This window comes from Alexandromys fortis, unplaced genomic scaffold (genome assembly GCF_014885135.2).
Source record: "Alexandromys fortis isolate MF-2015 unplaced genomic scaffold, M_Fortis_MF-2015_v1.1 scaffold_12, whole genome shotgun sequence".
Taxonomy (NCBI): Eukaryota; Metazoa; Chordata; class Mammalia; order Rodentia; family Cricetidae; genus Alexandromys; species Alexandromys fortis.
Genome location: NW_026067937.1, coordinates 15,450,611 through 15,473,802, shown reverse-complemented (window position 1 = coordinate 15,473,802; position 23,192 = coordinate 15,450,611). Strand labels below are relative to the sequence as shown.

General features: G+C 47.3%; 1 protein-coding gene across 1 annotated transcript in view; it reads right to left on the bottom strand.

Moving 5' to 3' along the window:
* Positions 1–23,192, bottom strand: part of Ext2 (exostosin glycosyltransferase 2) — a 148,758-nt gene that overhangs the window by 10,207 nt on the left and 115,359 nt on the right. The gene's annotated exons all lie outside the window — the stretch shown is intronic.

The following is a 23,192-nucleotide window of genomic DNA, read 5'->3' as shown; positions in this document are numbered from 1 at the left end:
CACATGGACCTTGGACACGTGCCCCTGCATGTACACATGGGCCTTGGACACGTGCACCTTCCTGCATGTACACATGGGCCTTGGACACGTGCACCTTCTTGCATGTACACATGGGCCTTGGACACGTGCACCTGCATGTACACGTGAGCCTTGGACACGTGCACCTGCATGTACACATGGGCCTTGGACACATGCACCTGCATGCACACATGGGCCTTGGACACGTGCACCTTCCTGCATGTACACATGAGCCTTAGACACGTGCACCTTCCTGCATGTACACATGGACCTTGGACACGTGCACCTTCCTGCATGTACACATGAGCCTCAGACACGTGCACCTGCATGTACACATGGGCCTTGGACACGTGCACCTGCATGCACACATGGGCCTTAGACGCGTGCACCTTCCTGCATGTACACATAAGCCTTGGACACGTGCACCTGCATGTACACATGGGCCTTGGACACGTGCACCTGCATGTACACATGGGCCTTGGACACGTGCACCTGCATGTACACATGGGCCTTGGACACGTGCACCTGCATGTACACGTGGGCCTTGGACACGTGCACCTGCATGTATGCATGGGACCCAGTGAGATAGGTTAGTGGGCAAAGGTGTCTCCTGCCACGCATGATGACCTGGGTTCCATCCTGAGGGACTCAGATGGTAGGAGAGGTGACTTGTGCAAGCTGGCCTCTGACCTCCATATGGACATCATGACACATCATGGCAGATCCATTCCCACAATAAATACATTAAAACGCAATAAAAAGTTTTTTTTAATCCAAGCATACACTACTCCCTCAATTCCCACCCCCACACAAGGAGCTCAATAAATCAGGGATAATTTGCTGCCTACTTGTGAAGCTTATTTTCTTCTCAGCTGGGCCAACCTTCAGCAGCGTCTAAAGGATGGCACCCCCAAAGGCCTCAGCTCAGTCCCTCTCCTTAGGGAATCTCATTCATCTCATTACTTTAAATCCCAGCTCTAATTTCATCACTTCATATCTGCTCAGCCCTGCAGGCCACTGAGATATCCAGCGTCTTTCCGGCTACCCTGCCTGGGTAAATAAAGGTTCTCTCTACTACCATGCTGAACAGCGCTGTACTCCGCACCTTGTCATCTGACAGCACTGGCTACCTCACCAGACCTCACCAGACCTCACCAGACCTCACCAGGCCTCACCAGGCAAGGCTTGTGGAAGCTTAAGTTCCTTCACACAGAGAGCGACCGGAAGGTCAACCTATTTTCCCTGAGACTGCAGCCATTCCCTTTCTTCTGTCTGTTCCTCCCAGCTGTGCACAATCCTTTCCAAGCTGCTATGGTCTCAGGAGGTGCTGTGTATGGAAAATGGAGGATTAGCTGAAGGGAACTTCACTTTCTACACTGCTTTTGGGAAGCAGTCATCCATGCTGGGGTGGGACTGCTCCACAATTCAGTTTTTTGGGGCTCATTCATGCTCCTGTCGATAAGTCCAATAAAAGCATTAGTTCACCCAGCTAGAACTTGAGTAGAAGTGTTTCTTCAGTTTGCCACTGGTACCGTATCTAGGATGGTGTTTACAGGAAAAGTTAAGAATGGCTCAAACAGAACTCAATCTCACATCCCAGAAAGACCCTTCAAGCTTCTCTGTCTCAGTCAGTTGCCCCACTAGCTCAAGCCCAGATGCCCAGGCAGCCTTTGTCCTCCTTCCCAGATCTATTACAATGTCCTGCTGGCTCTACTTCCAGCCACCTCTAACTTTACTTCTGCACTCCCTGGAGCTCCAACCAGATTCCAGGTCAGCCACCTTTTCCTCTCCTCTCAAACCGGAACCGGCCAGCATCTCTAACAGTACCAGACTAGAAGAACTACAGGTATTCCGGGCCTCTGAGCTCTTTCCTAGCATTACATGTTATTTTTGTTACACATTTATCTATAGAAGCAATGTGGTCATGTTCCAGAGTGACAAGCAGCTTCCCATCACTTTACGACACTGAGCTTAAGGAGAGCATGTGGATGCCATTCTCCAGGGCACAGCCGGGTGGAAAATGGAGGATTAGCTGAAGGGAAAGCAGTGTAGAAAGTGAAGGGTTTTGGGAACCCCTCCTTTGGAGCTACTTGGGGCTCTCATAAAAGAACCACACACTGGGGGCTTAGATTAGAAGCTTCTGAATTCCAGGAGACCAGAAGCCTTGAGTCAAGGTTGTCAGGGCCATGTCCCACTGACAGCTGTTGGCAAAGACCCTAACAGGCCCCTGGCTTGTGGTGCTTGGCTATCATTTCTTCTGTTTCCTCCTCCTCCTCTTTCTCCTCTCCTTCCTCCTCCTTCTCCTCCTCCTCTTTTGCCAACAGATGCATCAACTAGCCCTCCATCCTTACAGGATCAAGTTTCCTCACTCAAGTCTGTCCAAGTTCCAGTTATGCATGGACTCCAGTCTTCACCATTCAGGCCCCGCCCTGGTGGTCTCATTTTAACTTAGTTAACTCCGAAAAGCCCACTGTTAAATAAAGTCACAACATGAGGTACTGAGTGAGGGTCAGAACTTGGACGCATCGTTTATGAGGGGACATAGTTCAACCTCTAACATCTCCTGGAAATTTTAGAGAAACATTCCACCTGTAAAACAAACAACAATGGCTTCCGATTTCACCAAGAATCATACACAAGGACCCACCGCCACATCAGCTTTCACCATGTTCTCCCTTGTGCGCTGTGATCCTGACTAGACCCTGAGCCCTTTGCTTCTGCGGTGTCTTCTGGAACATTTTTCTGGCCCTTATCACCAATGGAGCCTCTGCTTAAGCATCAACACCTTCAACAGGCCCGCTTAGCGTCTCATATCAGACAAATGCCACTGGTACCCAACCCCTGCCCCCGTCACATACCTGCAGCCCCTGCTCCTCTTTATTAAATTTTCACTTGTGCTATCACTTCAGCTAGTGGTTATTTACTTCTCTCCAGGAGAGTTCCCACTGTGGTATCCAAGTCCGAAGAACAGCAGTACACATCACACCACAGCACCCCTCACTGACTACTGAGGGCACAAAGGGGCTGGGAAGGGAGGTGGGGCCTTTCAGTTTTATCACAGCCAGAACAGTGCACTCAGCCATGGAAGAAGGCCTGCACAGCACACACTCGTGGTTAGTGTCAGTGACAAGCATGAGGACTCTGAGTGTGACAGGCACAGGAAGAGTCTCCCACAGCAAATCACAGAAGCTGGGGGAGGGAGACACAGAATATTTGCTGAGTCACTACACGGTCATTATACTTTCTACCCAGGACTCCTCAATCATCTCCAGATTTTATGGGACATCTCACCTGCCTCATGGGTGTGGCCTGGGGGTCTATAAGGAGAGCTTTCCCTGGTGTGACACCAGTGCATCTACCAGGTTCTCAGACTCACAGCCTTGGCTTCATTAACACCATATTGTAACCAACAGACCTAATGGGCTACAGAGATCATCCTAATAGCTGCAGACAAATGAATCGATGTCAAGTGTTACCCGGCTGTGTGAGCTGCTGTTTACTCTCTGGTATGGAGTCTGTGTTTCAGCAGATTAAAATAGTACAAAGCTGCAATGGTTTTATAGAGGCAGGGCACGAACAGTCATAACTCTATCTGTGGACCAGGACACCCAAGTCACAGCACCTTGCTGGTTAAGCTTCCTAAGTGGACAGTAGTGTCTGAATGGCCCTGAGCACACACAACTAAGCAGCTGGAAAGGCAGGACGTAGGCCCGTATCCAACTCTACCGGCATTGCTGAAGACAGCAGTTGCCTTTCCTGTTGACTTGGATACTGAAATCAAAGGAAGGCAAGTCCCCTTCTGCTCTCAAAGGGCCCTCCCCCAGCCCACCTGCCACCATCATCCATCATCATTATCATCCCCTTTTCGTTATTATTGTTATTGTTATCTCTCAGTTTCAGGGTCAAATGCTGTTAAGATTTCAGTATGGAGATCTTCCTGTTGGCCAAAGTCACTTAGCTTCTCTCCAGGACGTAATCCATGACATCCAGTCACAGGCCGCCAAACTGCAGTGTGCTGAAAGGCACCAGAGGAGTCCTTGTCCTGAGTCCTGGATTCCCCTGGAGCCTTGCCTGAGCTCTGTTCTTTCTAGGCCCCTGGCCTTGACTTACTCCAGGCAGCTGGATCCAATCAAGACGCCATCCTTGCCACTTCATCTGTAACTCTGCAGCTGACTACAGGATCAGAATGAGGGGAGCAGAATGGGATGCCCCCCCTCGAAACCAGCCAGGATAGAACCAAACTGATATGCACACAGTAGACGTTTTCCCAGGCAGAGCAGCAGCACTGTCCACTCCGTGCCCCTCTCCTCATGGAGCACCCCATTCCAAGTCCACTCCTTTCTCCTCTGGCGTCAGACCCTTTGCATCTGCAGGGTGGGACTTGGAGGCACCCCCTCCCACCTACATCAACGATGCTTCCCAGTCACAGGCCTTCTAAAGAGCACCCTCGTGGACAGTTAGCAGCATAGTCCTGAGGAGGAAGAGCCTGGAACACTCTGGACTTTCTATCTGAATACAGATTACAGCTACAGAATATTCCTACCGCTGCCCCTTCTGTGCTCTTAACCCCAAACACCCTTTTCCTAATCACAGAGATTTTTCTATTCTCAGGTCTAACAGATGCAATTACCTGGGCCATTTTCTACTTTCTTTAAAACAAAACAAACAGTTCCCCAAACTGAAAGCCATGAGGTCTTCTGTGGCTTCCCACCGGGTAAGGCAAAGCACTTTTGCCGTTGTTCACAGTCTCAGGAGGCAGGCTAACTGGACCCTTGCATCCATAGACACTGCACAGGGCACATGGCCAAAGAAGACGGCTGCCCCACTGGCCCAGTCACAGCGCCATGTTTCCGTTTCCCTTTTCCATCTGGATTAGCTGGTTGCTAATGTCCTCCTAGGGAAAGGTCTTCTCTGCTCCTTCCTCCTCCCAGGATGATGTGTTTCAGGCTGTGGATTTCTGAACAGACTGGTCTGGATCAGTGCACTCTGTTAAATGCCATATTCATGAGGGCGGTCCATAAATGTTCCTGAAGAGAGACACCGTGCTGCATTCTGAGTCAGCCTCCTTCCTCCTCGGAGAAAGAGAGGGAAGGATGCAGCCACACGTGGTGTCCATCTGGAGGTGCAATCAGGACACCAACATCAAAACAGGCTCTCTCTGAAGTGACTGTTACAGCTCCCCCCCCCCCCCAAGGCACAGTCCCACATATTGCCCTGGACTACAGAGATGAGTTTAAGGACGACTGAGACAAAAGTGCAGGAAGAGGAAGCTATGCAGGACAGTGCATGCCTGTAACTCCAGGATGAAGGAGGCAGGCACAGGATAACCATGACTAAGGGGCTAGCTTCGTTTATACAGCAAGACCCATGTCTCTCCTGATAGAAAGCAACAGTACGGCTAAGAGGCAGTGTATATGTGTAAACATGGTTCCAAAGGTTTCATGTTTTTCCTTGCATATATTCCTAGGTTGTGTCAACTGCTAAGAATCACAGTGACACAGAACTCTATGAACTAGCTCAATCCCTGTGGTCTCATGGGCAAGGCAGAGCTGAAAGGAGTCAGCAACAAGTAAAGGTCTTTAATGAGTGGTCTCATCCTTCGTACTTCAGGGCAGCATGCTTTCCTTCAGGAGAGTGTGCTCTGTCCTGCATGTGGACCAGATGTGGAGGCAGTAGCTGGCTGGCTTCCATTGAGAAGCCAGTTACAGGATTCATTCATGAATGTGTGTGTGTGTGTGTCCATGCACGCACATATGGAGGCCAGAATACTGGGTGTATTCTGAGACAAGGTTTCTCACTGAACATGGAGCTAAGGCTGGTGGCCAGCAAGCCTGACATCCCTGTCTCTGCTCCTCCATCAATGCTAGTGCTATGGGCATGTGTGTGGTCCCACCTTGCTTTTTATGTGGGTGCTGGGAGTCTCACTTGATTCCTTACTCTGGTATGGCAAGCTTGGCTAGTGTTCTTCCCCACCAGGCCTTCTCTCGAGGCCCCAAACCCACCTTACTTGCAGCTTGCTGAGAAGTGCAAAGGGGGCTGATGGGCTTCACTCTTAGGCCAGACTCTGCATCACACCCGCAGATGGTGCTTTGTTAAGAGGGAGCTCTGTGGAAAGCTGAGAGCCTTGGTTCACAACAGGGGCACAATGCTGACTAGAGTACATCTAGAGCAGGGGAGTCCAGACATTGTCACCCAGTTTCCTAATGTTGAGCAGCACTGACAGATACATGGGTAAACAGCGTGTTTTAAGATCAACCTGTGAGATCACCTCAGTCTGCCTGAAGGACCCTTTCAAGCCATGGAAGAGTTTTCATTAAAATCAATCAACCCAGCAGGAAAACTACGAGCATGGGAGCCCTCCAGGGGTTCGGTGGAACTCTCCTCTGTCCAGTCTGACTGGGGGCAGGGCTTTGGCAGTGGGTACATGATGTGCGCTTATTTAAGTGACAGGTTCAGGTCAGTGCTGAAGGCCCGGGGATGGGCTGTGCTTAGCTCTAGTAGGCACGGGATTGTGTCCATCTTTCAGTGGTGGTCATTACTGGAAAGGCATTTCTGGGAAAAGTGGGTTTTGCGACACCCGCCTCGTCCTTGAGTCAGTATCAGCTCACCTATGGGAAGAAGACGAATACTGAGTGATCTGAAGCTCTGAGGCCTGGTCCAAGCTGTGTCCAGGAGCTGTAGCTTTCAAGATCATCTGGAAGGGAGAGGTCATTCATCCAAGTACTCATCTGTTCCCTCCACAGATGGGAAAACCTGACCTGAGGAGGAAGCCGCCATCTAAGTCTACACTGCTAGGTTGAGCCTGCATGGTCGATCCAAAGCCCCAAGGCAGCCCTGCTCATCAACCTTTATGGCTTCCCAGCATTCTAAGAGGTACCCAACCCCCGAGCTCAGGCCCTCACTGGAGAAACACGACAGCCAGGTTGAGGCTAGTCTAAATCACCCACTCACTGCACCTGGGCTCTTGAGTCTGTGTCCTAGGACAGGAACCCTGAGAGCTGCGGAGTGCACTGATCATGCAGGTGGGCAGCGGAACATGGCTGCGGGAGGCGAGGCGGAGACCAGGACTGGCCTTTGGCTTCCATCAGCACTCGTCTTCCTAAAGCAGAAGCTTCACTGTGAGTGTGGTTTCCATTTAGAATCAGCAGCTACATGCTCACATGAAGAGAAGAGGCCCTGTCAGCTGTGTGCAAGCCAGTGTGTTTCCACAGCACATCTGAGCGCCTCCTGGAACCTCAGAATCTATGAGGCACTGGGGCAGAGGAGGAAGCGCGAGCCCAGAGCAACTGAATGAAAGATTAAACCCGAGGATTCTTTATGAGGCCATGAATCTCTTCCGAGAGACAATAGAGGGAAGGAGGAGGGTGCAAGTGAGTAGACAGGAGGAAGGGCAGGATGGGGTATGCTCTTGCTAGTTCTGTGCCCCCAATTGGTTTTCTTTGCAGAGCCTCAGCTCCAGTCACTGTTTCTTGGCCTGGTCTCAGGAGACTACTGTTCAGTGAAGTGAAAACTGTAATGAGCAAGCAAATGGCTGTTTCCTAAATCCTGCAAAGTGAGGAAAGACAGACTGTTACCACTCAGCGGATGGTTACTGAGGATTCGGAATCCTGAACTCAAGACTGGACCAGAGGCCCAGACTCTGCCCCAGAAGTGAGTGAGCTCTGCTGCCTCCAGCAGCTGTGGAGGTGGTGCTCATCACTTGGGTTAGGGACACGGGCAAGAGCAAACCTGACAAGTGCCTTCTTTTCCTCACACAGAGGAAGAAATGATACCTGCAAACTCTTGGGCCCCAACTAACTTCAAAGCATGAAGGAACTCCCATTAAAAAATAATAACACTTTATTTTTTAAATTTTTATTTTATGAACATTGGTGTTTTGCCTGTATGTGTGTCCTTGTGAGAGTGTCAGGTCCCCTGAAACTGAAGTTACAGACAGTTGTTAGCTGCCATGTGGGTGCTGGGAATTGAACCCAGGTCTTCTGGAAAAGCAGCTAGTCCTATTAACCATTGAGCCACCTCTCCAGCCCCATGAATGAACTTCAGATGGTCACTTCCTGAGCAATCTCACCACTCTGCTCTCTGTTTAGTTTTGATCCACAATCAGCTAACACAAACTCTCTATAACAACCTATGTCCCACATACTGTCAAACAATGATTCAGGACAGTTTACAGAAAAAGGCAAAACTAACAGAATCTAAACTATCAACAGAGGATGTACTCCATGGCATTAAAACAAAAAATCTAGAGTTGGTGAGACAGTGCATACGGGTGATGACTGCATGCCGAAGGAGGAGCAGTACGACCACAAGTGTGAAGCCAGTCTAGGTTTACAAACACACAAGCAAACAACAGCAAATAGCTTCAAAATATCAGGTGCAAAACTAGGGAGTTAGCTTAGCTGGTGATGTGCTTGCCATAAAAGCATAAGGATTTGAGTTCAGTCCTTAGCACCCATGCAAGAAGCAAGGTGTACTGGTGTGTGCTTGTAATCCTAGCACTGGGAGAGGCGTGTGGGTCTCTGGGATCTCTGGGGCTCACTGGCCACCTAGAATAAAGTACAGGATGAATTCAAGGTGATTGAAAAGACCCTGTCTCGAAAAAATGTTGATGGCTTCTAAGGCATGACACTTGAGGTTGACCTACTAGTACTACTACAACTACACACACACACACACACAGAGAGAGAGAGAGAGAGAGAGAGAGAGAGAGAGAGAGAGAGAGAGAGAGAGAGAGATAGATATACACATACATGTCAGTACTGTCACTGAGGTTTTTTTTTTTTTTTGGTTTTTCGAGACAGGGTTTCTCTGTAACTTTGGTGCCCATCCCGGAACTAGCTCTTGTAGACCAGGCTGGCCTCGAACTCCCAGAGATCCGCCTGCCTCTGCCTCCTGAGTGCTGGGATTAAAGGTGTGCGCCACCACCGCCCGGCTGTCACTGAGTTCTAGAAAGGAAATCCAGCAACAAATATTAAAGTCCATAGCTTGGAGATGGGATGTTTCTATTTTATTTATATTTGGCTCTTGGTTATTTACCGAGCTCCCATCAATATTTTTAAAATATTTAAATATATTATAACACATACACATATGTAGTGATATTTTGTGTTTTAACAAATAAAGCTTGCTTGAAGATCAGAGAAGCAATGCAGCCAGCCACTAGAGAGACCTTTTGCCTCTACCAATGCTCATACCAAAGGGTGATCCTCTCCTCAGACTGCTTCAGACTGCATCCTCAGACTGCACTGAGCTCCTGTCTCCTTCCACCTTACATTCCTCTCTCCGCCCAGCCGTATCACCTCCCTAGCTCTGGAATTAAAGGCCTGGGATCCCAAGTATCACCTTTGTTTTAACTCTGTTTCTCGTTTAGACTGGATCAATCTCATGTAGTTCAGAGTGGTCTTGAACTAACAGAGACCCATCTACTTCTGTCTCCTAAGTCCTGGAATTAAAGGTGTGTGCCCCAACTCCCTGGCCTCTAGTGGCTTAATTCCACACTCTTATCTTCAGACAAGCTTTATTTGTTAAAACACAAACTATCACTACACATATAGTGATAGTTTGTGTATACATACACATACTTATATATAAGGAGAGTGTGTGTGCATGCATGTGTATAAGTATGTGTGTGTGGTGTGTGTGTGCACGCATGTACATGCTGGTGTCCAGAGGCCAGAGGAGGGTGCTGAAACCCCTGCAGCTGGAGTTATAGGTGACTGTGAGCCAGGAATTAAACTCAGGTCCTCTGTAAAAGCAGCAAGTGCTCTTAACTGTGGAGCCAGCTCCAGCTCCTCCCATCTGTCTGTCTGTCTGTCTGTCTGTACATGCAGACATATGGAGATTAGTCATCCTTATTTGAGCTCCATCTATTCTTTGAGATCGGGGCTTTCACTGAAGCTGACATTCATGGATTCAGCTCGGCTGGCTGCCCAGAGAGCTCCAAGGCTCTTCCTGTTGTCTCTGCTTCTCTGGCTCTGGGTTATGCTGACATTGACCTCCAGTCTTCATACTTTTACCTTCTAAGCCACCTCCAGCCTTTTTTTAAAACTATTTTTAATGTTAGACCTTTTGGAAGGTGTGTTGTGCATGCCCTTGTCTTCTCTCTGCACTGTCCTGTGGGTGTCTTCCACTTGCAGCCTGGGAACCTCCTCAGTGGGGAGTCCGTCCATGCCCTCATTCTCTTTCTGGCTGGACTGCTGGGATTTCACTGCTGCCTTCTGAGAGTTCTTTGTCTGTCTGAGATGTTTACTTCTCTGCTGGACATGTGGTTTACAAATATTTTCTCTAGTCTGTAGCGTGCCTTTTCATCTTCTTTACAATGTCTTTTAAAGAGCATAATATTTTTATTTTGAAAAGGTCTAATTTACCAATCTGTCTTTTTATGGACTGACCTTTTGCTGTCAAGCTCAGATCCCTTTGCAGATTCCTAGAGTCTGAACTTCCACTCCCAGCCCAGTTTTGTGCTTTACATTTAAGTGTGTGATTTGCTTTTGGCTAATTTTGTAGAGGGTGTAAAGTTTAAGTCAAACCTCTGCGTGTGGAGACCCCAGCCTTCTAGAACTGACTCTGGAAGTCTCTTCCTCTTCTTGGCACTGAACTTGTACCTTCTGTCAAAATCCAGCTGTCCCAGACAGACCCTGGAATTCCCATACTTCAGGAAGAGGGTACATAAGGCATATATCTTGTTAACATGGGGCTTGCAGAGGAAAACCAGTATTGTGTCCATTAGAAAGTCAAGGTCCCAAGGAAGTGAGGATATGGGGAAAGGGCTGAGGCAGTTACCAGGGTGGAAAGGGAACTTGTGGGTTGGGGACAGGGAAGCAGGAACCTGAAACTTTCAGGGTTTCACTCTATAGAAGGAAAGTTAATTATAAAGTTGGGATTTAGATCCCCATAGCTTACAGCCTGGTAAGTACAGGACAAAATTCCTCTCTGTCATTCGTTTACTGGCTGGTAGGTAGACGACCAACCCTCCACTGCACAGGGGTTACGGGGCAGTTACTCCAACAGTTCTTCATAATTCTACTTACAGGAAGTCAATTCAATGTCCAAACCTCAACTCCAGTCAGCCTGCAAGTATTTACTGTATAACAACTATGAGCCAAGCGTCTAGGCAGAGCCAGTGAAAAGGTGCCATAATCCCACTGAAAGGACCACACTACCGCCAGAGTTTATCATCAAGTCCAGCATGTCTGATGCACACGTGGTTGGTGCTCAAGCTGTGAGAAGTGGCCTTTTCCTTTCCTTCCAGAAATGAGTGTCAGCGTGTGATTATGACCTCCGCCCAAACCCTCAAATCCTTAGCCTAACCAAAGGCTACTGGGGAACCAACAAGTATTACTTTTAAAGGTTGCCAAGTCTTGATCTAAACCAGCTAGCAGATAGTAGCAAATACACAGCAACCATGATTAATGAGAACCCTAGGCACCGATTTCCTAGGTCTGAGAAGCAAGCTGTACGTATCAGGCTGGTGAGCTCATCTTGCTTTCTAGAGATCCATTCCACAGCTGTGGTGTCTCAAGGGCAAGGGTCACTTTGAGGCTTCCAGGGTTTTCTTCCTTCATTCACATGGTGTCTGGTGTGACAGGGATCACAACCCTATCTTAGATCCAGACCTTAGCAGGCTATCGTTGTGTATTCTGACAAGGAATGACATGGTCAGATGTTTGGGAAACCCCATGTGGCTTTCCTGGAAGCTCTGGACACTGCCCTCAAGGGGAGCTGGGTAGTTCAGGGCCTTGTGCTCTGTCCCTGTGCCACATCCTGCCCATGTACCTGGGTTTAGCTACCAAGGCAGAAGTAGTCCAGGAAGAGAAGTCCCTCTTATCTAGAAACTAGAGCCAGAGTCTGAAGCACTGGATTCCAGAAGTGCTAGAGTTAGTTTTCTGATCAATCTCAATGACACAACAGGCAGATTTGGGACAATAGCCCTCAGACACATGGATCTGCTCAGAGCTGGGTATCACTGCAGATCGCTCCTGCGCAATGAGGGGGGGTGCATCACACAGACAACTCTTTAAAATGGCCTTCCTAAACCATCAGCACTAGTTGTAGACGCCCAGGACTGCCCAGGGAAAGGCCAGAGCTGCCTCACCAGCCCTCCCTAGCAGCCACTAACCTGCCTCCCTCATGAGTGTGTTGGGAGGGAGACCAGTGTGGACAGGAAGAGAGCACAAGCATGGGCCTTCTTCCACTGATGGTTGTGTAAACACATTCTGAGCTTGCTTTCACTGATCAGTGGGAAGAGTGCCACTCCACTCTAATTCCCATCTGGGTGCTTTTCCAAATGGTTGGCTGTTATTTCAATGTTCGGTATACATATTCCATTTCCTTCCCTTAATATTTGTTTGACTTATTCTCCAGCGGGGCCTGGGTGCGCTGAAAGGGCTTGGCAAGGTCAAGCCATGCCATGGTGTCTCTCAGCACCTCCTCAGCTCTGGCTTGTCTCTGGATCTTCTTTCAGCAGTGCTCACAGCTGTTTTCCCTTCTGTCTCACAATGTTCTCAGGTAGAAATCAATGCAAGCTGGAGACAAAACGGGGTAAACAGATTTGCAGTCTGCACACTGGGAGCTGGAGATACTATGGAAAGGACAGACCTTCCAAGCAAAGACTTGCTTCTAACTACTGCCTTCCCTGTCCGCCTGGGGTAGTGCAGTCACTCAGGTGGGAACACTTGGCCACACTGTCTGCTGAAGACAAGAGTCTGGGTGACAGCAACTCTTAGGGCATTTAAGAAAAGTAATAATCAGAGTGACAGACAGATAATCAGACAGGCAGACAGACATCCTTTTCAATACAGTCCTGTGTTATGTACAGGCTCAGGAAAAGGAGCCAGGATGGGGTCCTGGGACTGTCACCATCATCAGGAAGAAGATAACTGCTCTCGACCCAACCAGTCACTACTGGCCAGACCCCGAGAAAGCTCAGGAATCTGAGGCAGCCAAGAGTTAAGGACTGGAAATCTCAGGTGCCAACTCTCACCGAAGCCTGTGAGTCTCAGTACCCAGACTATTTAACCACTGTGGGGCATGCCCTGTTGTTGTCTGAGTTCCCTGGGGAGACAGAAAGAAAGGTCTACTCACCCAAGTGTTCTGGCTGGTCTATTTGGTTAGCAGACCAAAGAAAGCTTCTGCCAAGGCCATCTTGGGGGAATTGTCTGGGGTTAATTACTGGAGTATGGATAACTCACTGACAGCTTCAATGCTGAAAAATCCCACCCACCCAGTCAAGCTCTCAATTCCTGTATAGTCAAGTACCCAAGATTACAGTAGCTGGGGCAGAGAGTGGTGACCTCATTCTCAGGGGAGGGTCTTGAGACTCCCTACTCCTCCACAAGGAGTAGCATCCTCAACACGTTCACAGACTCCAGTAGCTTTGTTATTCTGTTTAACATGTTGATAGGAGCAAAGGACACGGTATCTGTGGTCCCCGCAACCACTCTGTTTCTTGACGGTTACTGTCATATCCAGCTGAGAAGAAATAGCCTCTATTTCCATTCCTTTATGGATCCCTCCATATTTGTCTCAGCTATATAAAAAATGAGTTTTGCAGGGCCCTAGATAACTCACAAACTGAGCTTGCCCAGAACCCACAGTAGGAAGTGCCATAAAAAAAAAAAATCTTTCTGTAGCGTTCCCTGGATCTCCAACAAACCTGGCTGGGTACATCTCCAGAGCAGGACTGGGTTCCTAGGGAGGTAAGCAGAAGGCAGAGGACCACACGCCTGACAGAACAAGCCCAAGGCTCACTCTGTACTCATTTGTTTCCAGATCCAGCATCTATGAGACTCCGGACAGACCGACACTCTAGGTAGAGCAACACACGGACAGAGAGGCAAACTTATGTTTTTAAAGGCACTGACAACAGAATCTGCTTCTGTACTTCTGTAGGGTAGACAGTTTCCACCTGCAGCCATCGTATGAGAAGAGAAAAACCAGAATTTACTTAGAACCACAGCTTGTATCTTCCCTCCTGCTGTCCCTGAATGCACATATAGATGGCTGTATTTTGCTAACTCTGTTTAAAATATAAACATCACACCATCTCTGATTAATTCAATTAGCCACTCACTACTCACTCACTAAAACCACACTCTGGGTGAGTAGCTGCTATTCTTCTGCTGGGCTCTCCAATCATTCCAGCACTGTCTTTAGACTTTCACCACCTGGGTCTTACTTACTTTCCTGTCTCCAGGCTCTGTCACCACGAATTTATCCTGAGATCAACTTCTTTTCACACACACCTCCCAAGAGCCTCTTCTATCAACCTCAAGAGTCTGTCCATTCTTTCTCAGTTGGCCCTCTACTGGCTAGCTAACCCAACATCCATTCTTAACAGAACTTCTAGGCCCACACGGCAGCCGACACTCACTCTCAATTTCAAGCCTTGCTCTAGGTGACTCTTACATCAAGAAAACCCAGTTGGAGAAGGGAACTCTGAGAAAAGAATGAGGTAAGCCATTTTGCTGTCTTCTGTGATTGTTTTTTGAAAGTATGTAATTGGGCAGCTGTGAACAAAGTAATGTAAGTAATTTCACATAATTTATTAGCACCCGAGAGGCCTGAGCAGCCTCTGCCACCTATGGATGTCCGGGCATCAGCATCCACGCCTGACAACACACAGCCGCTCTGTTCCTTCTCACTCCCGCATGAAGCCCTAGCTATATTTATAGCCAACATCATTAGCCAAGAGCGTTCCACCTCTCTCAGGTGAAAAATGGCCAATACTTAAGAGCCACTAATAATTTTTTATGGTTGGAAATGTGGATCAAAGTATGAAAGGAAAAATAAATCCACAGGTTTGCACACTCAGCCAAGTCTCCATGGCTCATTTTCAACCACATGTTTTAAACTGTCTCTTAGAGGAGGGGGAGGGGAGTAGGAATAAGTTGCTTTTTATTTCCATGCTTTTTAGTATCTGAAATAAAAGCAGAGACGGGGGGGGGGGGCAAACATCCAAGTAACATTATACTCTGCTACCGTTCCCCCAGGAGTCCCTCGCAAATGACTATCAAGAACTGAATAGATACTTTCCTGGTAAAATACATAAACAGATAAATAAATTATCCCAGGCTGAAAGGAATCTCCCATCTGGTAGCTCACTAGAGCTTGTCAAACAAGTCAGAAACACGCAAGGCCAGAGAGGATCATTCCAAGCTCCTGACTTCAGGGATGGAGAGAGAAGGGAAAGTTTCCCAGGGCCCTTTGCCTTCCAAGAGGGAAAGTGGCCCCACGGAGACAGGCAAATAACCCATGCTTTCTTCCAAGGAAATGATTACATCTAGCACTGGATCCAAACGTCTGTGCACTCAGGTCACAAGACTGGAAAAAAACTGGCCTGACCTCATTCCCCAGACCTTACTCTGTACCGCAAAGTCTTACAGAGTCAATGTTCATTTAACATTTTCAAGACGTAGACTAACTTCTTTGTAGTTCAGGTCCTTGGCAGCAAAGCATGAAGGGATAGGGTTCCCTCTCACATTCCCACTGTGTTTCTATGAGCAGAACTGGAAACGCTGACAGGGTGTCTCATGTAGAGACCTGAGCCTCTCGCTGATCAGCTGCAAGGCTGGGGCAGGTCACACCTGCTGGATGAAGCCACATCTGTGTGTTTATATCACCTACTGGTGCTAAGATTTGGCAAAGGCCAGACAGAGCACAGCAGGGCTCTACAAACTTCCTCTTGGAAAGGGACTGTAGAGTTTATGCTTTGCTTCCAAGCAGGGAGACTGCCCCATCACCCACCTGTGACTCTTGTGTCTTTGGGAAGTGTGTTCTATGAGCTGGCATACAGTCTGTCCTATAACCCTTAAGCATGGTGTGACAGAGACAATGGTCTCTGTCAATCAAGCCTTCCAGCTCTTTGGCGGCATGCACTACCTTAGAGTACCTACTCACTTGTGAAAATGGCACGGTCTGGGGCCCGGGGCTGCATGTGACACCTCGGCAGAGGTGCCTCCAGAACCATGAACAAAGCAGGACCTGGTCACCTCAGACTACTCTGTCTCGAATACCACAACCTGTTCATCCTCCTCTCAATGTCCAATTCATGTGCAGCTGGTCAGAGTGTCACAGGGTTGCTCCAGATGCTACTCTGCATGCCCAGCAGTTTGACATGTTCCCACCTGGAGTCATAGCTTGCTTTACCTGCACTTCTGATTCCTCAGGGGCTGCAGGAAGTTTTTTGATCTAAAGTTCCGTCTCCAGACAAAGAGTTAAAAACTCTAGAAGCCTCGGCTTCTGGTTTCTTCCTTAGCAAGGATTCCTGATGGGAAGACCCGACTGTCAATGGCTTTTCTATAGTCTCTTTGGCACAACAGTAAAGACCTCTGGCACATTTGCTCTTTGACTCTCACATGGTCAATATGGTGTTTTAGTTGATTTTTTTGGGGAGGGGGGGTTAAGCTAGGATAATGGATTAACTACTACAAACACAAGGTCTATAGAATAGAAGAAATGAAAATGCTGCTTTCATAGAATGGGCAAGGAACTTTTGATTGTGTACACCTGAAGCACTGTGGTGACTAACCTAACCAGCTGCCTTAGTGAACTCACAAGTGCAGAATGAGCCTTCCTCCCAGTGCACCCAGAACATTAACAACACAGGCCTAGGCTAAGCCAGTCTCATGGCATTTCCAAGTGGCGGGTTTCTCAGCACAGTTGTATCAAACCAGTAACAAGAGAGAAAGGGTAACTTAAAAATGCGGCAGAAGCAAACAGTGCTTTTATGGACCTATGGATTAAAGAAGATAACATAAAGGAAATCCATAATATTTTAAACTTCAGGCTAACAGAAATATGACATATCCAAACTTGAGAATGAGGGCTAGGGCCCCTGAGTCTGGGGGTAAGAGTACTTGCTGTTAAAACAAGGGCACCTGAGTAAGAGTTCCGTGTAAAAGTTTGGCATGACTGAACACGCCTCTTAAGTCCAGCTTTGGAGAAGGAGACATGTGGTTCAGGGAGGTTGTTGGCTAGACTGCAGGTTCAGTGAGAGTCTGTGTTAAAAAATAGGGTGGAGAGATGGCTCAGTGGTTAAGAGCATTGCCTGCTCTTTCAAAGATCCTGAGTTCAATTCCCGGCAACCATATGGTAGCTCACAACCATCTGTAATGAGGTCTGGTGCCCTCATCTGGCCTGCAGGCATACACACAGACAGAATATTGTATACATAATAAATAAATAAATAAATAAATAAATAAATAAATAAATATTTTTTAAAAAATAGGGTGGAGAGTTACAGAAGAAAACACCTGACATTCTTCTTTGGCCTCTGCAACACACACACACACACAGAGTCACACATACACAAAATAGACATACACACACACACAGTCACATAGACACACACACGAGTCACACATACACAAAACAGACATACACATACAGTCATATACACACACACAAAACAGACATATAATACAGTCACATAGACACACAAACACAAAACAGACACACACATACACACACTCACATAGACACACACACAAAGACACACACAGTCACACATACACACACTCACATAGATACACACAAAGACACAAACACATACACATAAATACACAGAGAGATATTCACACATACACACACACACAGAAATACACCAAGAAAAATTCATAATACACCTGAAGCAACAATTAAAGAGAAATTTCAAGGCATATATTAGAAAAAAATCAATATTAAAACTAATGATCTGTGCTTTCAAGCCAAAAATATCCTAGAAAAAGAACAGCAATTCAGATTTACTAATGCAGAGTGTGAAATCAGTCAAGCAGAGTGGTGATTAGCACAAAATAGAGGAAGCCCAACAGAGCCAGTTCTCCAAAAGAACAATGGCATTATCAGGCCTCACCAGAGACCAGAAAACAGAAGTCAGTGTGTGGCCGAATATACTCACAATCCAGCCATCAGGAGGAGGACACTAAAGGACCATGAGCTTGAGGACAACTTAGACTACAGCGTGAGACTCTGGAAGAGGGAGGAGGAAAGAAATGACCAGTATCAAGAATAAAAGAGATGTGTCATTCCAAATGCTAGAAGCTACTGTGCATGTCACATAATCTATCAGCACAAATGCAAGACAGCTGAGCAAGTCTGACTGGAACTGGACACGTGGGGAAGTCAGGCACTGAGGCTGCGCTTGGGGATGAAGAACGGAGCAGCAAGGGGTGGAGGATCCACCACCGTCAAGGAGGCCTCTGCTCCAGCTACAGAAGCAGGGTGAGCGAGGCACACACAAATGCACCTGCTCCTGTATGTGCTTGTATAGACGAACAGACTCAGCTTTCTGATGCTGCTTTCTGATGCTTTGATGCATTCAGCTTGTGAAATTTATTGACATCTCTACAAGTCCTGCTGTGGCCTGCTGGGCCTCTTGAGTTCCAGAAATTATCAGCTCTTATTTCTTCACATACATTTTAGCCACTTTTTTTCTCCAGAACTCCAATGGATGGCACTGTTGAATACTTTGTTACAGTCCCTCAAGTCTGTCAGGTGCCCAGACGCTACTTTGTTGTTGTTATTGATGTTGTTGTTTTGTGTTGTGTCCCCTTTTGCTGCACTTACTGAGTAACTGCTCCTGACTTACCCTCAGGCCCACTGCTCTCTCTTGTGCCTCCATTCTCTCAGGAAGCACTGAACTTGGGAGTGGATAACTTTAGTTTCCTCATTTCCACTTTGATCTTCCTGACGTCTCTCTCTTTGGGGGTGGTGCTTGTTTGCTCATTTGTTTCACCAGCCCGGGCTGCCCTTTCAGCACCAGCTGCTTTCAGCCTCCCTAACAGCCTGTGCTCAGGGGTGACACCTCAGCAAGCTCTCTTCCTGGAAGCTGCAGTCTTCCCGAGTGGTAGGAAGACCCCAGCAGCATTCTCAGTATTTCCTTTGTCACCATCTCTTTTCCTGATGCTATAACAAAAGCAGCTAAGGGAAAGGGGTTCATGTGGCTCACAATTCCAGATTACAGCCCAACATGGTGGGGAAGTCCCAGGGGCAGGAATACGAGAGAACTGGTCACAGTGCATCCAAGGACACAGCAGAAAGCAATGAATGAATGTGTGCAGAGACAAAGAGATCCCTAGACCTATTTGTCTGTGCCAGCCAACACAGACAAATAACTGGGTTCTTGGCCTAACAGGAGACCCTATCTATAAATAATGATTGAAGAAGACATGCAGTGTTGACCTCTGACTCCAAATGTGTCTACACACCCATATCCACACTTACATTTGTACAAACCTAAACACATACCCTTACACACACATGCATGTACACACACACACCTTTGATTTAACATATTCTGCAAGTTTTAATTGTCGATAAAGTTTGTATCAATTTCTATGAGGTTTTGTAATCATCTGCCAGTGACTGACATCTGTACTCACAACTCTTCAAAGCTTAGCTGTCCTTCATCCTCATGTGCTACCTACTGCCTGAGAGAGCACAGAGGAGATGTGTGTGATGACTGTGCTGTCTCTTTAAGAGAAAAGCCACGCCCACTCCCTCCCCCATCCGCTGAGGCAGGCTGATCTTCAGCTTCCTGCCTGAGCTCTCTCTCTTTTCCGGCTTCCTCTCGGAGAGGCAGCTTCTCTTCTGCCTCTCTCCCCACTCCTCTGCTTCCCCTGTTTTCTGTCTCTCTCCTCCTCCTCCTCCTCCTCCTCCTCCTCCTCCTCCTCCTCCTCCTCCTTCTCTCTCTCTCTCTCTCTCTCTCTCTCTCTCTCTCTCTCTATCTCTCTCTCTCTCTCTCCTCTTCTCCCCTTCTCTCTTCCCCCTCCATAACCCCTGAATAAATATTTAATCTCATTCTGCATGTCATGCCTATCCTGTGTCTGTCTCTTGCCTTCCCACCACGTGTCTCCCAGCCTGGGACCAGCCACCACTCGGGGACCAGCAGCCATCTCTGCCTGGGACTGGTTGCTCTCAGGGCCCACTGCCTGCCGCCACATGGCCCTCCACCGCCACTTGGGGACCTACAGCATTTCTGCTGCCTACTGCCACCGGGGATCCTGCAGCATTTTTAATAAATCCATAATATTTGGTGCCGTGACTCAGATAGGCCCTCCCGCTCCTCTCCAGAGATTAGGATCCTGAACCAGTGTTTTTTCCCTACTCCCACCACTGGCTTCCAGGTTTCAATCAGTGAGTCTTCCCCATTCTGCTATGGTTGCTTCCCTTAGCTTAAATTGTGTTTGGAATGGCCCGGGGTCAATCCACCCGTGACTGAGGGCCCAGGGTCCCTCAGATCCTTCTTTCTCTCTCTTTTTTTAAAAATTTCTTTTCTTTTCCTTTTTTTCCCTCGCCATAAAAGGCCACTCAGAGCGGCCTCTGGCCTCTCGGGCTTCTGAGTCACCCCAACCAGATCCAGCCAAGCCATAGCACCCCACCCGGAGTCAGGGGACACCCGGCTCATGGGTCCTGGGTGTTCGCGCCAATTTACACCCTGACTATACGGGGAGATGTCCCCGTTATAGGCCTTGGGTGTTGCCATTTTACGGATTTTCACAATTTCAGCTGTGGATAGCAACCATCCATGTCCATCCCCCAGCTTTTTTCAATCCCAGCCTTTGCTCCCTGCCGAAGCTTGTGGCATGGCAACTTGTGGCATGGCGGCTCAGCGACAGGGCAGATCATGCTTCTAGGTCTCTCTTATTATTAAGCTTAAAATCCCTGCAGCTCAAAAATTGTGGCTTTTCCATCTCTTATTGAGCTTAAAACCCCTACAGCTCAAAAATTGTGGCTTTTTTCATGCAGCATGTGACTGCTGCCATTTTGACTGAGGTCATGTGACCTCACCACCATCTTAACTGAGATCAAGTGACTTCACTGCCATCTTAACTGAGTGGCTTTTCCATACAACATGTGACTGCTGCCATTTTGACTGGGGTCAGGTGAATTCACCACCATCCTGGCTGAGAGCCAAGTCAGGTGACCAAGTTATGCCATCTTTACTGAGGTATTCCCTGCCTGGTTCCCCAGTGTTAACTTTATTACATGGGTGACCTTACAGACATCTTAATTGAGAGCCAGCTCAGGTGATCAAGTTTTCCCATCTTTAATAAGCATGCCCTGTCTTGTCCCCGGTTTACTTATGTCTTTTTCACTAAATTCCTCTTGTTGACTCTTGCATGTGTTTTGCGCAGTGGCATGCCTTTGGTAGGGCCCACCAAGAGCATCCACTTTGCCCAATTCCTGTTCACTCTGTGTGTGTGTGATCATACATGTAACTTAAATACACCTATGCTTAATGATATAATTGTTCATTACATCTCATTTCAGACTACACAAACAATAAGTCTCATGTTTTAAACTGGTATGTACTTTTAAGTCTCTTACAAAAATACTTTATATTTAATCCAACCCTCATTTAAGATATATTAAGCTGTTCTCTACTATTGTCAGTTCTGCCGTTAACCTTATATTGCAAGCAGTTTTTTCTTCTTTCTGCCTTTTTATGAGTGTAAATCTTACCTGTTAAGAGCCAGTACAGTCAAGCTCAGACCCAGCCCTCCAGGCAGATTCTATACTGTAGTTTTACCTAATAAACAGTCCTCAACTGCTCAGAGATCTGGGAAATGTGATATTTAAATATTTAATTATTAAAAAAACTTTTCATAACAAAGAGACGGGTTGGCTCCTAGCAGCAAAACTCTACTTCCTCCAAAGAAGACAGAAGACAAATGCACACACAACAATGTCCATCTGCACTGGGCAAAACTGTCTTTCATCTAAGCTAAAGATCTCCTGATGTGGGTAGAATCGCTGAAATCGACAACCTAGCTGCTCAGGTCAAGGTAGGCCTGTCTTCCTACAGATTTTTTAGCCCACAGGATCTTCTGGAGCCTGGCAGGCCCTGCACTAGACAGCAAAAGGCAAACGCAACCTTCAGCGACCATGGAGGACCCTGAGAAGTAGCTCTAGGTGCCAACCAAATAAGTTCTCTGTCATTTTTTAATCAGTAACTCAAGTAAAATTTTATCCTTCTCAAAGATCTCTGATAGAGTTTGATACCTGAGAGGTTTTGTCAGTTATAAAAGGATAACCTCACCAAACAAATTTCAGATCATATTTTTCATAATGCTTTTCATAATCTTAAAGATACTTTTCATTGTGCAAAAATATCTGTCACAGTCATTCTGACATAAATATACTATTGTTTATACAATGTATAATGTTTAAAACTTCTGTTTTCACAAACCCAAAAATTTCTTGTGAGTTCCAGGGAGCCAAATTAAAGAATCCATCTTAAACAGGTCACATACCCCTTCGATTCCCTGGTCCTAAATTTTTTTTTTCTTAATTTAACTTCGTCCTCTGTTCTGCCAATACCTTAACCAGGCATAAGAGACACCAGACATTTCCATACCACAAACACTGGACAGGAGCAAAGAGACCAGCTATGTCAGGATGTGGCCAATACCCAGCCTTCTCAGATTCCCCCAAAGACAACACCCACAAATAAGCAGGAAGTAGTCTTGAGAATCTGCTGCCCTAATTGCTTTGACTTGTGGTGCCTAACTGCCCGCTTTTTTATTATAAAAAAGAGAAGGGGGCAGACGAGCGATGAAGGCTACCTCAGAGGAGCGACGAAGGCGGGCAACACGGGCCGCAGGCTGCGGCCGGGACCGGCAGGGACTGGCAAGGCAGCAGAGGACGCAGGCGGCAGGGACCAGCACGCAATGCAACACCGAGAGCAGATCGCCCCACTACAATTAAATCAAAGAGGTAGGCCTTTGGTTGGCGAAGTCCCTGGCAAACGGGGAGCCGGGTCCTGTTCCTGAAGACCCTTCTGAGGGGTGAGAGGGATCCTGGCCCCCGGCAGGAGCCAGGAAACAGAGCGAGGGCAATTTGTAAGAGAAGCCTCTGGCCAGCAGAGAAACCTGATCCAATTTTAAAAGACCGATTAGATAGCATCGATAGGAGGAGATGGGCAGGCGCCAAGGCAGAATTTCACCCAATAATCTGAAAAACAACATGAAAACATCAGAACCCAAAGATCTTACAACAGAAGGACTTGAATACCCTAACACAGAAGAAGTGGAAAAAATTGACTTTATGAAAGCAATAGAGTCCCTTAAACAACATGTAAAAAACACCCTTATAGAAATGGATGAGAAGTATAACAAAAAAGTTTGAAGAATTAAGTAAATACGTACATGAGACCCTGGGAAACCAAGAAAAAA